Raw genomic sequence first — 12,500 nt, 5'->3', positions numbered from 1 at the left:
AGAGGGATGGAACACGATAGGGGGGGAGAGAGAAACCAACCCGGGGTGTTCACCGGGAGGGGGGAGAGCCCAGGGGGATGCTGAGCGATTGGAGGGATTAAATCGGAACGAACATGATCTGTCGCAAGGAGAGACATCGCGAAGACGGGAAAGGCAAAAGAGAAAGAGGCAGTAGTCGTGGAACAGGCGGGCGAGACCGAGGGTGGGAAGGAACCTCGAACCCCTGTGTGTGTCAGTCAAGGGCGTCCACGGGGTTGGGATATGGAAGGGGAACCTCAGGGTGTAGGGGACGGAGGAAGGGAGGGAGGGCCTACGGGGGGCGGAGAGAGGTCTGGGAAGGGAGGGGACCAGACCCGCCCCGGCCGGGAGGAGTTCCTCCTGCCCTACAACACTGCACCATCAGCAGGACCTGGCCCACTCTCAGCCAGCGGTTGTCTCCAAAAGGGCGCAGCATTACACCACGCCACCGTCCTAGCACGGTCTCTGCTTCACACAGTGCGGCACCCTTGTCCTAGGCACTCACACGGGCAAGTCACTATCACCTCACTATCTGCTCACCATCACAAACACAACGACACGCAAGCCGGACGGGAGCGCAGCGTGGCCTCCTCCACACTCACCACACGCCAACTGAGCTCTGGTGCCGAGACTGACTTTCCAGCCGATAAAACAACCGCGGTATATCTACGTTTTCTGTGGACTATTCCGTTTTCTTTCTCATGTCTGATATTCCGCGTCTCTTGAATAAGAAAATCATCTGTGCGCGCAACACGGGAAGAAGAGAGATGTGTGTCTCGGGTAAAAATGAAATGCTGCGAAGGGGAAAGGAAAAAAAAAAGCAAAAATGGCCCACCATTCTTCCGAAACGAGACAGATGGATCGATGCACGACCCATGGAGATAAGGGAGGCCGCTGACCCAATATTCCCGGACAACCGCGTCAGACACTAACTAAATTACCGACAATTAGCCCAACATTAGCACAAGTTCTAGATGGTCCAGCCGGAAACAGGGTGTAACACACACGGAACAGCAAGGGATATGCTATGTTTAACACACGAAATACACGAAGAGGAATAGCGAAAAAATATGTATACAAAGTCATAATAATACTTCCTGGCTTGAGAAGGCAATCACACAAAGTGGCGAACCTCAAGAGATTGTAAGAGATTTTTATTTTTGAAGGAAGATGGGGGGATTTTTCTTAGAAAACTGGAAAAATGTACGGTACTCGTTTGCTCCAAGAAAGTTGAGCAATCAAAGTGTAAGTTTCCTGTGATTTGTAGTACGACTGTTTTGGCTAAAAAAAAAGAAAGAAAAAACAAACAAACAAAGTGGAGAGGGAAGAGAAGACGGCGACGATGATCATGATAAGGAAAATATGAAAAGCCATCGTCCCTGTGGCACAAAACCCGCGTCTGACAAACGTTCGTACCCCCGGCTTCCCGCACCACGCACGCGGAAAGCCTTCAGAGCGCCTTCGCATCGCCGGCGTCTCTCCGCCAGCCGACCGAAGGAGCGGATCAACTCTCTCGATCAAACTGCCGGTCCGCCAGCCATCACGGGTTATGACGTCATGCCCTTCGAAGGACCTAAAGTTATCATCCTTCTGGAGGAGTTCTGATTGGAGCTTGGAACACAGGCGGGGGCACGAACGGACGGACACGTACAAGAAAAACGGCCGCGCGTGAACACATTCAGACCAACAAATATATATATATATATATATATATATATATATATATATATATATATATATATATACGTACAGAGAGAGAGAGAGAGAGAGAGAGAGAGAGAGAGAGAGAGAGAGAGAGAGAGAGAGAGAGAGAGAGAGAGAGAGAGAGAGAGAGAGAGAGAGAGAGAGAGAAAGTTACTTCGACCATTGCATTATGCCATACACGTATATACCAGATAATTGCTCATTATTTGAAACCGCATTATTTGAACTATTAAGCTCTTGTATGTAATATAGATTTCCCCCTCACGCTCTCCGTTTTATTCTCAACATTTTTCCTCCAATTCCACTCATCCTTCCCCGATATTTCTATGGAACGAAAGAAAAGGGGACACGGAATGGGAAACCCGTGTCCAGCCGCTCCTTCATTTCCATTCGCAGTTCAATTTTGTCCCTCTCGAAAAAAACGAAAAACTGGCTATGTATTGCATTGCAATCCCAGCCCGACAATACCATTCACAATTACTATGATCCTAATTGTCTCCCGCCCACAGCTATTCATCGAGTTTATATCGCCATTATTACAAGAAAAAGACACGTAAATATGTAAATGGTCCCTTGCAACTCTGTAAGACGATACAGCGGACCCACGCACGTTGGTCTAATATCATTTCTGTTCCACCGGCAAATCCCTCGGGATTAATTGCGGCCAAAGGTCGAATCCCGCGGCCGAGATGGCACCGAATTGGCACAAATAAAAGGATAAAGACTTTGATATCATTTATATCATTTTGATTTCTTCTTTATCCTTGTATTATGGCTGGGGCATTAGGAAACATTGTACCGATACAATATTTATAATTCAATTGTTAATGGATTATAAAAATATAATACGTGATTATAAGTCGCGCTGGAATAGCTATTCAACCTTTTAATTTTTTTTATAAGAGAAGCATATTTTTGCCGTGTCCTCTCTTTCTCTTTCCCCTCTCCCTCTCAGTCTCCATCTCTCTCTGCCCGCCCCCTTCTCCCTCTCTCTCTTTCTCTCTCTCTCTCTCTCTATCTATCTCTCTCTCTCTATCTCTCTCTCTCTATCTCTCTCTCCCCTCTCTCTCTCTCCTTCTCTCTATCTCTCTCCCTCTCTCTCTATCTCTCTCCTACCTGCCTCCCTCTCTCTCTCTCGTACCTGTCTCCCTCTCTCTCTCTCTTTCCTACCTGTCTCCCTCTCTCTTTCTCTCCTACCTGTCTCCCTCTCTCTCTCTCTCCTACCTGTCTCCGTCTCTCTCTCTCTCCTACCTGTCTCCCTCTCTCTCTCTCTCTCCTCCCTGTCTCCATCTCTCTCTCTCCTACCTGTCTCCTCTCTCTTTCTCTCTCCTACCTGTCTCCCTCTCTCTCTCTCTCTCTCTCTCTCCTACTTGTCTCCTCTCTCTCTCTCTCTCCTACCTGTCTCCCCCTCTCTCTCTCTCTCCTACCTGTCTCCCTCTTCTCTCTCTCTCTGTCTCTCCTCCCTGTCTCCCTCTCTCTCTCTCTCCTACCTGTCTCCCTCTCTCTCTCTCTCTCTCCTACCTGTCTCCCTCTCTCTCTCTCTCTCTCCTACCTGTCTTCCTCTCTCTCTCTCTCTCTCTCTCTCCTACCTGTCTCCCTCTCTCTCTCTCTCCCCTACCTGTCTCCCTCTCTCTCTCTCTCTCTCTCTCCCCTCCCTGTCTCCTCTTCTCTCTCTCTCTCTCTCTCCTCACCGGTCTCCCTTCTCTCTCTCTCTCTCTCCCCTCCTACCTGTCTCCCTCTCTCTCTCTCTCTCTCCTACCTGTCTCCCTCTCTCTCTCTCCTACCTGTCTCCCTCTCTCTCTCTCTCTCTCTCTCTCTCTCCTACATGTCTCCCTCTCTCTCTCTCCTACCTGTCTCCCTCTCTCTCTCTCTCTCCTACCTGTCTCCCTCTCTCTCTCTCTCTCCTACCTGTCTCCCTCTCTCTCTCTTTCTCTCTCTCTCCCTACCTGTCTCCTCTCTCTCTCTCTCTCTCTCCTACCTGTCTCCTCTCTCTCTCTCTCTCCTACCTGTCTCTCTCTTCTCTACCTGTCTCCTCTCTCTCTCTCTCTCTCTCTCCTACCTGTCTCTCTCTCTCTCTCTCTCTCTCTCTCTCCTACCTGTCTCCCCCTCTCTCTCTCTCTCCTCCCTGTCTCCCTCTCTCTCTCTCTCTCCTACCTGTCTCCCTCTCTCTCTCTCTCTCTCCTACCTGTCTCCCTCTCTCTCTCCCTCTCCTACCTGTCTCCCTCTCTCTCTCTCTCTCCTACCTGTCTCCCTCTCTCTCTCTCTCTCCTACCTGTCTCCCTCTCTCTCTCCTACCTGTCTCCCTCTCTCTCTCTCTCCGCTCCATCCTTCTCCTCCTCTCTCTCTCTCCTACCTGTCTCCCTCTCTCTCTCCCACCTGTCTCCCTCTCTCTCTCCTACCTGTCTCCCTTCTCTCTCTCTCTCTCTCTCCTACCTGTCTCCCTCACCTGTCTCCCTCTCTCTCTCTCTCCTACCTGTCTCCTTCTCTCTCTCTCTCTCTACCATCTGTCTCCCTCTCTCTCTCCTACTGTCTCCTCTCTCTCTCTCTCCTACTGTCTCCTCTCTCTCTCTCTCCTACTGTCTCCTCTCTCTCTCTCTCTCTCTCTCTCCTACCTGTCTCCCTCTCCTCTCTCTCTCCTACCTGTCTCCTCTCTCTCTCTCTCTCCTATCCTGTCTCCACTCTCTCTCTCTCTCCTCCTACCTGTCTCCCTCTCTCTCTCTCTCCTACCTGTCTCCTCTCTCTCTCTCTCCCTACCCGTCTCCCTCTCTCTCTCGCCTGTCTCCCTCTTCTCTCTCCCACCTGTCCTCCTCTCTCTCTCTCCTACCTGTCTCCCTCTCTCTCTCTCTCCTACCTGTTCCTCCACTGTCCCTCTCTCTCTCTCTCTCCTACCCTGTTCCCTCCTCTCTCTCCTACCTGTCTCCCTCTCTCTCTCTCTCTCCTACCTGTCTCCTCTCTCTCTCTCTCTCTCTCTCTCCTACCTGTCTCCTCTCTCTCTCTCTCTCTCTCCTACCTGTCTCCCTCTCTCTCTCTCTCTCCTACCTGTCTCCCTCTCTCTCTCTCTCTCCTACCTGTCTCCTCTCTCTCTCTCTCTCCTACCTGTCTCCCTCTCTCTCTCTCCCACCTGTCTCCCTCTCTCTCTCCTACCTGTCTCCCTCTCTCTCTCCCTACCTGTCTCCCTCTCTCTCTCTCTCTCCTACCTGTCTCCCTCTCTCTCTCTCTCTCCTACCATCCCTCTCTCTCTCTCTCCCTACCTGTCTCCCTCTCTCTCTCTCTCCTACCTGTCTCCCTCTCTCTCTCTCCAGTACCTGTCTCCCTCTCTTCTCTCTCCTACCTGTCTCCCCTCTCTCTCTCTCCTACCTGTCTCCTCTCTCTCTCTCCTACCTGTCTCCCTCTCTCTCCTACCTGTCTCCCCCCTCCCTACCCGTCTCCTCTCTCCTACCTGTCTCCCTCTCTCCTACCTGTCTCCCTACCTGTTCCTCCCTCTCTCTCCCTACCTGTCTCCCTCTCTCTCTCCTACCTGTCTCCCTCTCTTTCTCTCCTACCTGTATCCCTCTCTCTCTCCTACCTGTCTCCCTCTCTCTCTCTCTCTCTCTCTCCTCACCTGTCTCCGTCTCTCTCTCTCTCCTACCTGTCTCCCCTCTTCCTCTCTCTCTCCCACCTGCCCTCTCTCTCTCCCTCTCCCCACCTGTCTCCTCTCCTACCTGTCTCCTCTCTCTCTCTCCTACTACCTGTCTCCCTCTCTCTCTCTCCTACCTGTCTCCCTCTCTCTCTCTCTCTCCTACCTGTCTCCCCTCTCTCTCCTACCTGTCTCCCTCTCTCTCTCTCCTACCTGTCTCCCTCTCTCTCTCTCCCTCCTACCTGTCTCCTCTCTCTCCTACCGGTCTCCTCTCTCTTCTCCCTACCTGTCTCCTCTCTTTTCTTCTACCTTGTCTCCCCTCTTTCTCCTACCTGTCTCCGTCTTCTCCTACCTGTCTCCCTCTCCCACTCTGTCTCCCCCATCTCTCTTTTTCTCTTCCTACCTGTCTCCCTCTCTCTCTCTCTCCCCCACTCTGTCTCTCTCTCTCTCTCTCCTACCTGTCTCCCTCTCTCTCTCTCTCTCTCCTACCTGTCTCCCGTCTCTCTCTCTCTCCTACCTGTCTCCCTCTCTCTCTCTCTCCCCACTGTCTCATCTGTCTCCCTACTCTGTCTCCCTCTCTCTCTCTCTCTCCTACCTGTCTCCTCTCTCTCTCTCTCTCTCTCTCTCCTACCTGTCTCCCTCTCTCTCTCTCTCTCCTACCTGTCTCCCTCTCTCTCTCTCTCTCCTACCTGTCTCCCTCTCTCTCTCTCCTACCCGTTTCCCTCTTCTCTCCTACCTGTCTCTCTCTCTCTCTCTCTCTCCTACCTGTCTCCCTCTCTCTCCTCTCTCTCCTACCTGTCTCCCTCTCTCTCTCTCTCTCCTACCTGTCTCCTCTCTCTCTCTCTCTCTCTCCTACCGGTCTCCCCTCTTCTCTCTCTCTTTCCTACCTGTCTCCCTCTCTCTTTCTCTCCTACCTGTCTCCCTCTCTCTCTCTCTCCTACCTGTCTCCGTCTCTCTCTCTCTCTCTATCCTACCTGTCTCCCTCTCTCTCTCTCTCTCTCTCTCCTACTCTGTCTCCATACTCTCTCTTTCTCTCCTACCTGTCTCCCTCTCTCTCTCTCTCCTACCTGTCTCCTCTCTCTCTCTCTCTCTCCTACCTGTCTCCTCTCTCTCTCTCTCTCCTCTCCTACCTGTCTTCCTCTCTCTCTCTCTCCTACCTGTCTCCCTCTCTCTCTCTCTCTCCTACCTGTCTCCGTCTCTCTCTCTCCTACTTGTCTCCCTCTCTCTCTCTCTCTCTCTCCTACCTGTCTCCCTCTCTCTCTCTCTCTCCTACCTGTCTCCTCTCTCTCTCGCTCTCCTACCTGTTTCCCTCTCTCTCTCTCTCCTACCTGTCTCCCTCTCTCTCTCTCTCTCTCCTACCTGTTTCCCTCTCTCTCTCTCTCTTTCCTACCTGTCTCCCTCTCTCTCTCTCTCCTACCTGTCTCCCTCTCTCTCTCTCTCTCCTACCTGTCTCCCTCTCTCTCTCTCTCTCTCCTACCTGTCTCCTCTCTCTCTCTCTCTCTCTCTCCTACCTGTCTCCCTCTCTCTCTCTATCCTACCTGTCTCCCTCTCTCTCTCTATCCTACCTGTCTCCCTCTCTCTCTCTCTCTCCTACCTGTCTCCTCTCTCTCTCTCTCCTACCTGTCTCCCTCTCTCTCTCTCTCCTACCTGTCTCCCTCTCTATCTCCTATCTGTCTCCCTCTCTATCTCCTATCTGTCTCCCCTCTCTATCTCCTATCTGTCTCCCAATGTCTATCTCCTACCTGTCTCCCTCTCTATCTCCTACCTGTCTCCCTCTCTATCTCCTATCTGTTTCCCTCTCTATTCTCCTATCTGTCTCTCTCTCTCCCTCTTTCCCCTCCCTCTCTGTCTCCCCCTCTCTCTCTATCTCCCTGTTTCCCTCCCTCTCCCTCATTCCTTCGAACTCTTAAACCTCCTCTTTCATCTTTCCCCCTCCCTTCTTCATACCTTTCTACATCTGTTTGTTTGTTTTCTGTTTCTCTCCCCCCCCCCCCCCAACATACTCTCCACTCGCCTCCTCCTTCACCCATTCCCCTAACGTGCTCCACATTCCCTTCTCATTGCCTACCCCCTTCCTCCTCCCTCCCCTTCTTAATTATTCTATCTTGCTCCCCACCTCTACCCATCCCCCGTCCCAACGCAATCCCTACTCCCCCATTCTACTCCATCCTTCTCCTCTCCCTCTCCCTCTCTCCTCTCCCCATTTCTTTCGTTCTCCGCCTTCCATCCTCACCATTCCATCCCATCGCCTCTCTCTCACTCTCTCTCTCTCTCTCTCTCTCTCTCTCTCTCTCTCCCCTTCTCTCCCTCTCTCCTCTCTCTCTCTCCCCCATCCACCGCCCCAACACACTCCCTCACTGGCCCGTAAATACTCGCTCCCTTTCTCTTTTTCTCCTTTCCCTCCCAACGATTTTTTCTACTCATCCCCTCCTTTTCCTCTGCACCGTCCCTGCATACCACCTGGTCGCTCCACTCTTCCTCCCGTCCTCTCACCTACCTCCCCCCCACTCTTCCCCTCGCCTTCTCTCTCCTCCCTCACTCTTCCCTCTCCTCTCTCTCTTCCCTCTCTCCCTCTTCCTCTCCCTCTCTCCTCTCTCTCCCTCCCCTCTCTCTTCCCCTCCTCCTCTCTCTTCCACTCTCCCTCCCTCGCCCCCTCTTCCCATCGCCCGCTCTCCCTTCCCCACTCTTCCCCTCGCCCTCTCTCTCCCTCCCCCTACTCTTCCCCTCGCCTTCTCTCTTCCTCCCTCACGCTTCCTTTCTTCCTCCACTACTCTTCCCCTCCCCCTCTCTACCCCGCCCTCTCTCTCTCCCTCCGACAGAGCAATGAAGCAGACTTGCACGCTGTCGGGAAACACCTGTGAGTCGTTCAGGCGGAGGGGGGGGTGCTGACGTCACCATACTTAGCTGAGGAACCACGAATATCCAAAAATATCTGAATTTCTATATATATATTTAGAAAACAACATGACGGTTAATTAAATGCCTACTATCAATATTAAAGAATATCTTGCTTATTTCAAGTCTAATATATACTTTGACCTTTTATCTCCTTTTTCACCTTTTTCTTCCGTCTCATTCACGCTCTAATCATTCACGCTCCATCATTTTCTATTATTTTCATAGTCGCCCTATTTCGCAATTTCCCGCAATGCACTTTCCTTGCTTTAAATCTTACACCTATCTTTTCCAGCACTAAAACAATAATAAAATCTTATTCTTTCCTTTTAGAAATCACAAATAAATCTAATAAGAAAGAGATAAATATGTAAAATCAATACAACCACCTCCTAATGAAAGCTGTTAAATGCTTAGATGATTTCTAATAGTAAAAAATATTTGATCACATCATTAATTCCAAGCAATCGCACACCGGTATCAGAAAGAGCAACAACTGGCTTTGAAATTTTGTTATTCCTCACAAACTAACTTTCAACTTGGGAGACACGGTACTTACTTATTACATGCATCTTAAATGGAGCTTAACTATCTAATAAAAAAAAGAAAGAAAAAAAAAAACAATAATCGAACGGTTTCATCTTACAAACAATAAGATATCCTTTACCGTAAACGTATCCCAGCGTCGTAACATACCCCTCTCGAATTCCTCCCAACCCCTCTCATACCCCCTCCCCCCCAACTCCTCACCCCACCTCCGAAAACGCGCATGCAAAATGACACCCTCGAAAAATTCCCGGAAGACAAAAATCGCAGCTCAATAACCGGTTCATGTAATGATTCACGGGTCCGCGCTCTTCCGTTCTGCCTCCGCCCGGGGAAGATGAAACGGCTATCCGATCTCGCTTCGGTGTTTGCAGGCATCGGAGTCGAAATTCAAATACGTTGCATTTTTCAAAAATCAAGAGTCAACAAGCGAAATTTAGAGGTGGAGGAGGAGAAGGAGGAGGAGGAGGAGGAGGAGGGGGGAGGAGGAAAAGGAGGGCCTTATACTCGACGATTTACAAATAAGTGAGGAAATTTCAAGAAATACTCTCTCTCTCTCTCTCTCTCTCTCTCTCTCTCTCTCTCTCTCTCTCTCTCTCTCTCTCTCTCTCTCTCTCTCTCTCTCTCTCTCTCTCTCTCTCCAACATTCTCGTTGTCGTACTCCATCTCTCTCTACGTTATATAGCCATTACCCACACCCATTTCCCTTAATCTAAATACATCTCCCAATCTTACGATCATTTCCACGCATTGACTAAGTAAAACAAGATGAAATCGAAGAAGATGAAGATAGAAAAAGAAAGGAGAAGAACGAAGAGAAAAAGAAGTACAAGACAAAGAAAGAAAAAGAAAAAAACTAGCACTCAGAGAGCGCATACCTCCGCCAAGGCAATAGGGTCACTGATGCAATAAAAATATCAACACTTGAAGAATCACATTAAAATCACCTCTTTCTCAAGCACACTGGCGACGTCCGTGTTTCCTTATCTCGCAATGCTAATGAATCCTTTAAAAAAGAATCCTGGATCCGGATCACCACCGACGTTTAAAAGCATCTGTGTTGGGCAAAGACACACCTCAAAAAAATAATAATAAAAATTAAAAAATAAATAAATTATAATAATAATAACTTTTTGAGTTATCCTACAGACCAACGAACTAACAACTATAGAAAGATATTTTTTTTATAAATAAAATAAAAATAAAAAGGAAGAAGAGACAAGAGGAAAAAATGACAAAAAAGAAAGAAAGAAAGAAAAAAAAGAACCAGAAGAAGAATAAAGAAAAAAGAACAAAAGGACCCCCCTCCCTCCCTCCCTCCCTCCCAATGCCGGGAAATGTTTTGACTTCCTCGCCGATCCAGCGCCGGCCAGAAGAAGCTTGCGCGTAAATATTCCTTCGCTCTTTTCCTGTATATAAAACTGCCAGCGCGATGGCGGTTCTTCCATTATTCTTGTGTCTTGTCCTTCTTTTTTGGGGGAGCCCTCTTTCGTGCTCTGTTTTGTCTTTTGCTGCTGCCTATTTTCCTTCGTGTTTTTGTTCGTTTTTCTTGCTCGATTTTCTGTCATTTTCTCTTATTTTTTGTTTTCTTTTCTCTAGAGAAGTTTGTGTCTATGCATGCTCCGATCTGTCTGCTTGTCTGTCGCTTATCGTCTATCTATCTATCTATCTGTGTCTGTGCCAGTCTCTGGATTTGTCTCCCTTCGTCCTCCATTTAAGCCTGTTCGTCTGCCTGTTGCTTGTCTAATGTGCACGAGTGTGTATTATGTATGTATGTATGTATGTATGTATGTATGTATGTATGTGTGTGTGTGTGTGTGTGTGTGTGTGTGTGTGTGTGTGTGTGTGTGTGTGTGTGTGTGTGTGTGTGTGTGTGTGTGTGTGTGTGTGTGTGTGTGCGTCTGTGTGTTTGAACGTGCATGGGCGTGTGCATGCACGTGTGAGTGTGCGTGTGAGTGTGCGTGTGCGTGTGAGTGTGCGTGTGCGTAAGCGTGTGCGTATGCGTGTGCATGAGCATGTGAGTGTGCATGTGCGTGGATGTCCGTGTACGTGTGAATATGAGTGTGCGAGTAAATGTGTGCAGATGCGTGTAAGTGTAAGTGTAAGTGCATACGTGTGCGTCTGTTCGTGTTTGTCTATCTGCCTGTCATCAATTGTGCCTGTCCATCTGCCTTAAAAAAGAAAAAGAAAAAATTCTCCCCAAGTCACGTAAGATTCTTCTCTCCTCCTCCTCGTCCTCCTTTCTCCTCCTCTTCTCTTCCGTCCCTCCCTCTTCCTCTTCTCCTTTCTGACGCGCGATCAAGCCGCCTTCAATTTTATAACTCGAGGTTTTACGGCCCTTTTTATTTCCATCACTTAATCGCCGGTGCCTTCGCAGATTTTCTTCTCCTTCAGCTCCCTCATTCTTTCATTCTTTCTCCTCTATCGTTTTCCTTTCGGCAATTTTCCTCTCCTTCTGCCTTTGCTTGTCTCTGTCTCGGACATCCTTTGTTCCGGTTTCCTTATTCTGCACCCTTATTCCTGGTCTTTTTATTCGTTTTACCCCTTCCCCTTCTATGACTATTTAATAACACTTTTTTTTTTCTTTTTCCCGCCTACTTCTCCGCTCTTTCTTATTCGCCGTCGTCTTTCCCGCTTTCTTTCTTCTCTATCTTTTTCCTTTCTTCTCTACCTTTTTCCTTCTTCCCCCATCTTCACATGTGCTCTTCATTTCCCTCTTTACTTTCTTCTTTTTGTCTTCCTTTTTCCTCTAATTCCTCGCTTTCGTTCTCTCATTCTATCGACTCACGGCTTCTTTCACTTCCCAATCAAGCTCTTTCTTTGCCTTATCTGCGTTTTGATTTACTTGATCTTCTTTCTAATAACTATCTACCTGCACTCCTCTTATAATCCGTCTTTCTTTATACCATCTGTTTATCTACCGTATTCTTTTATTTATTTTCTTATTTATCTACAACTTTCTTGTATCATTTCTATAAACTACCAATTCCATATTTTCTCTCTCATCGTAATCGTCATATCTTTCTCTTTTCCTTTCACATTCCCTTGCTGGAACTACCTTTATTACTAGCATTATCATTATTACTATAATCATCATTATCATCTTCATAAACGTCATTGTCATTGTTATTATTATTATCATTATAATCATCATTGATTGTACTACCATTTTCAGAATTACTATTGCTACTAATATATTTACTTCTGTCAAGGAAGTTATGTCTTTGGTAGCGTTGGTTAGTTTATTAGTTAGTTGGTTAGCAGAAGAACTCAAGTTATGAACAGATTTATATTTTTCCCCCAAAGTGTGCCTTAATCCCACTTAGATGCCATTAAATTTTGGTGGTGATCCGGATCATAATCGGGATCCTGCGCAGATAACTCAAACCGTTGTGAACAGATTTTCGTGAAATGTTTCCCAGAAATGTGTCTGGGCCCAACCTAGCTGCCGGATCATAATCCGGATCTAGGAATTTTTTACGTGTTTGAGGGAGCATGTGTGTATGCATGAATGTATATGAGAGAATATGCATATCCCTGCATGCATATGAGGAAGAATATACATATGCATGTATGTGTATGAGGGAGCATGTGTGTATGCCTATATGTGAATGAGGGAGCATGTCCACATGCCTGTACCTATTAGAGGAGGCATGAGCGTATGCCTGTACATGTATGAGAGAGCATGTGCGAATGCCTGTACGTGTATGAGGGAGTACGT

General features: G+C 48.2%; 1 protein-coding gene across 4 annotated transcripts in view; it reads right to left on the bottom strand.

Moving 5' to 3' along the window:
• LOC113829922 (EF-hand calcium-binding domain-containing protein 14) overlaps window positions 1-12,500 on the bottom strand; it is a 214,640-nt gene that overhangs the window by 168,647 nt on the left and 33,493 nt on the right. The window contains exon 1 of one of the 4 annotated variants that reach the window (XM_070122762.1): window positions 559-646. The exons of the other annotated variants lie outside the window; for them this stretch is intronic. The gene's annotated coding sequence lies outside the window, so the exon portion shown is untranslated. Of the gene's footprint in view, window positions 1-558; window positions 647-12,500 lie in introns of those variants that run through there. 4 annotated transcript variants of the gene reach the window in all.

This window comes from Penaeus vannamei, chromosome 1 (assembly GCF_042767895.1).
Source record: "Penaeus vannamei isolate JL-2024 chromosome 1, ASM4276789v1, whole genome shotgun sequence".
Taxonomy (NCBI): Eukaryota; Metazoa; Arthropoda; class Malacostraca; order Decapoda; family Penaeidae; genus Penaeus; species Penaeus vannamei.
This window is presented reverse-complemented; position numbering and strand designations above follow the sequence as displayed.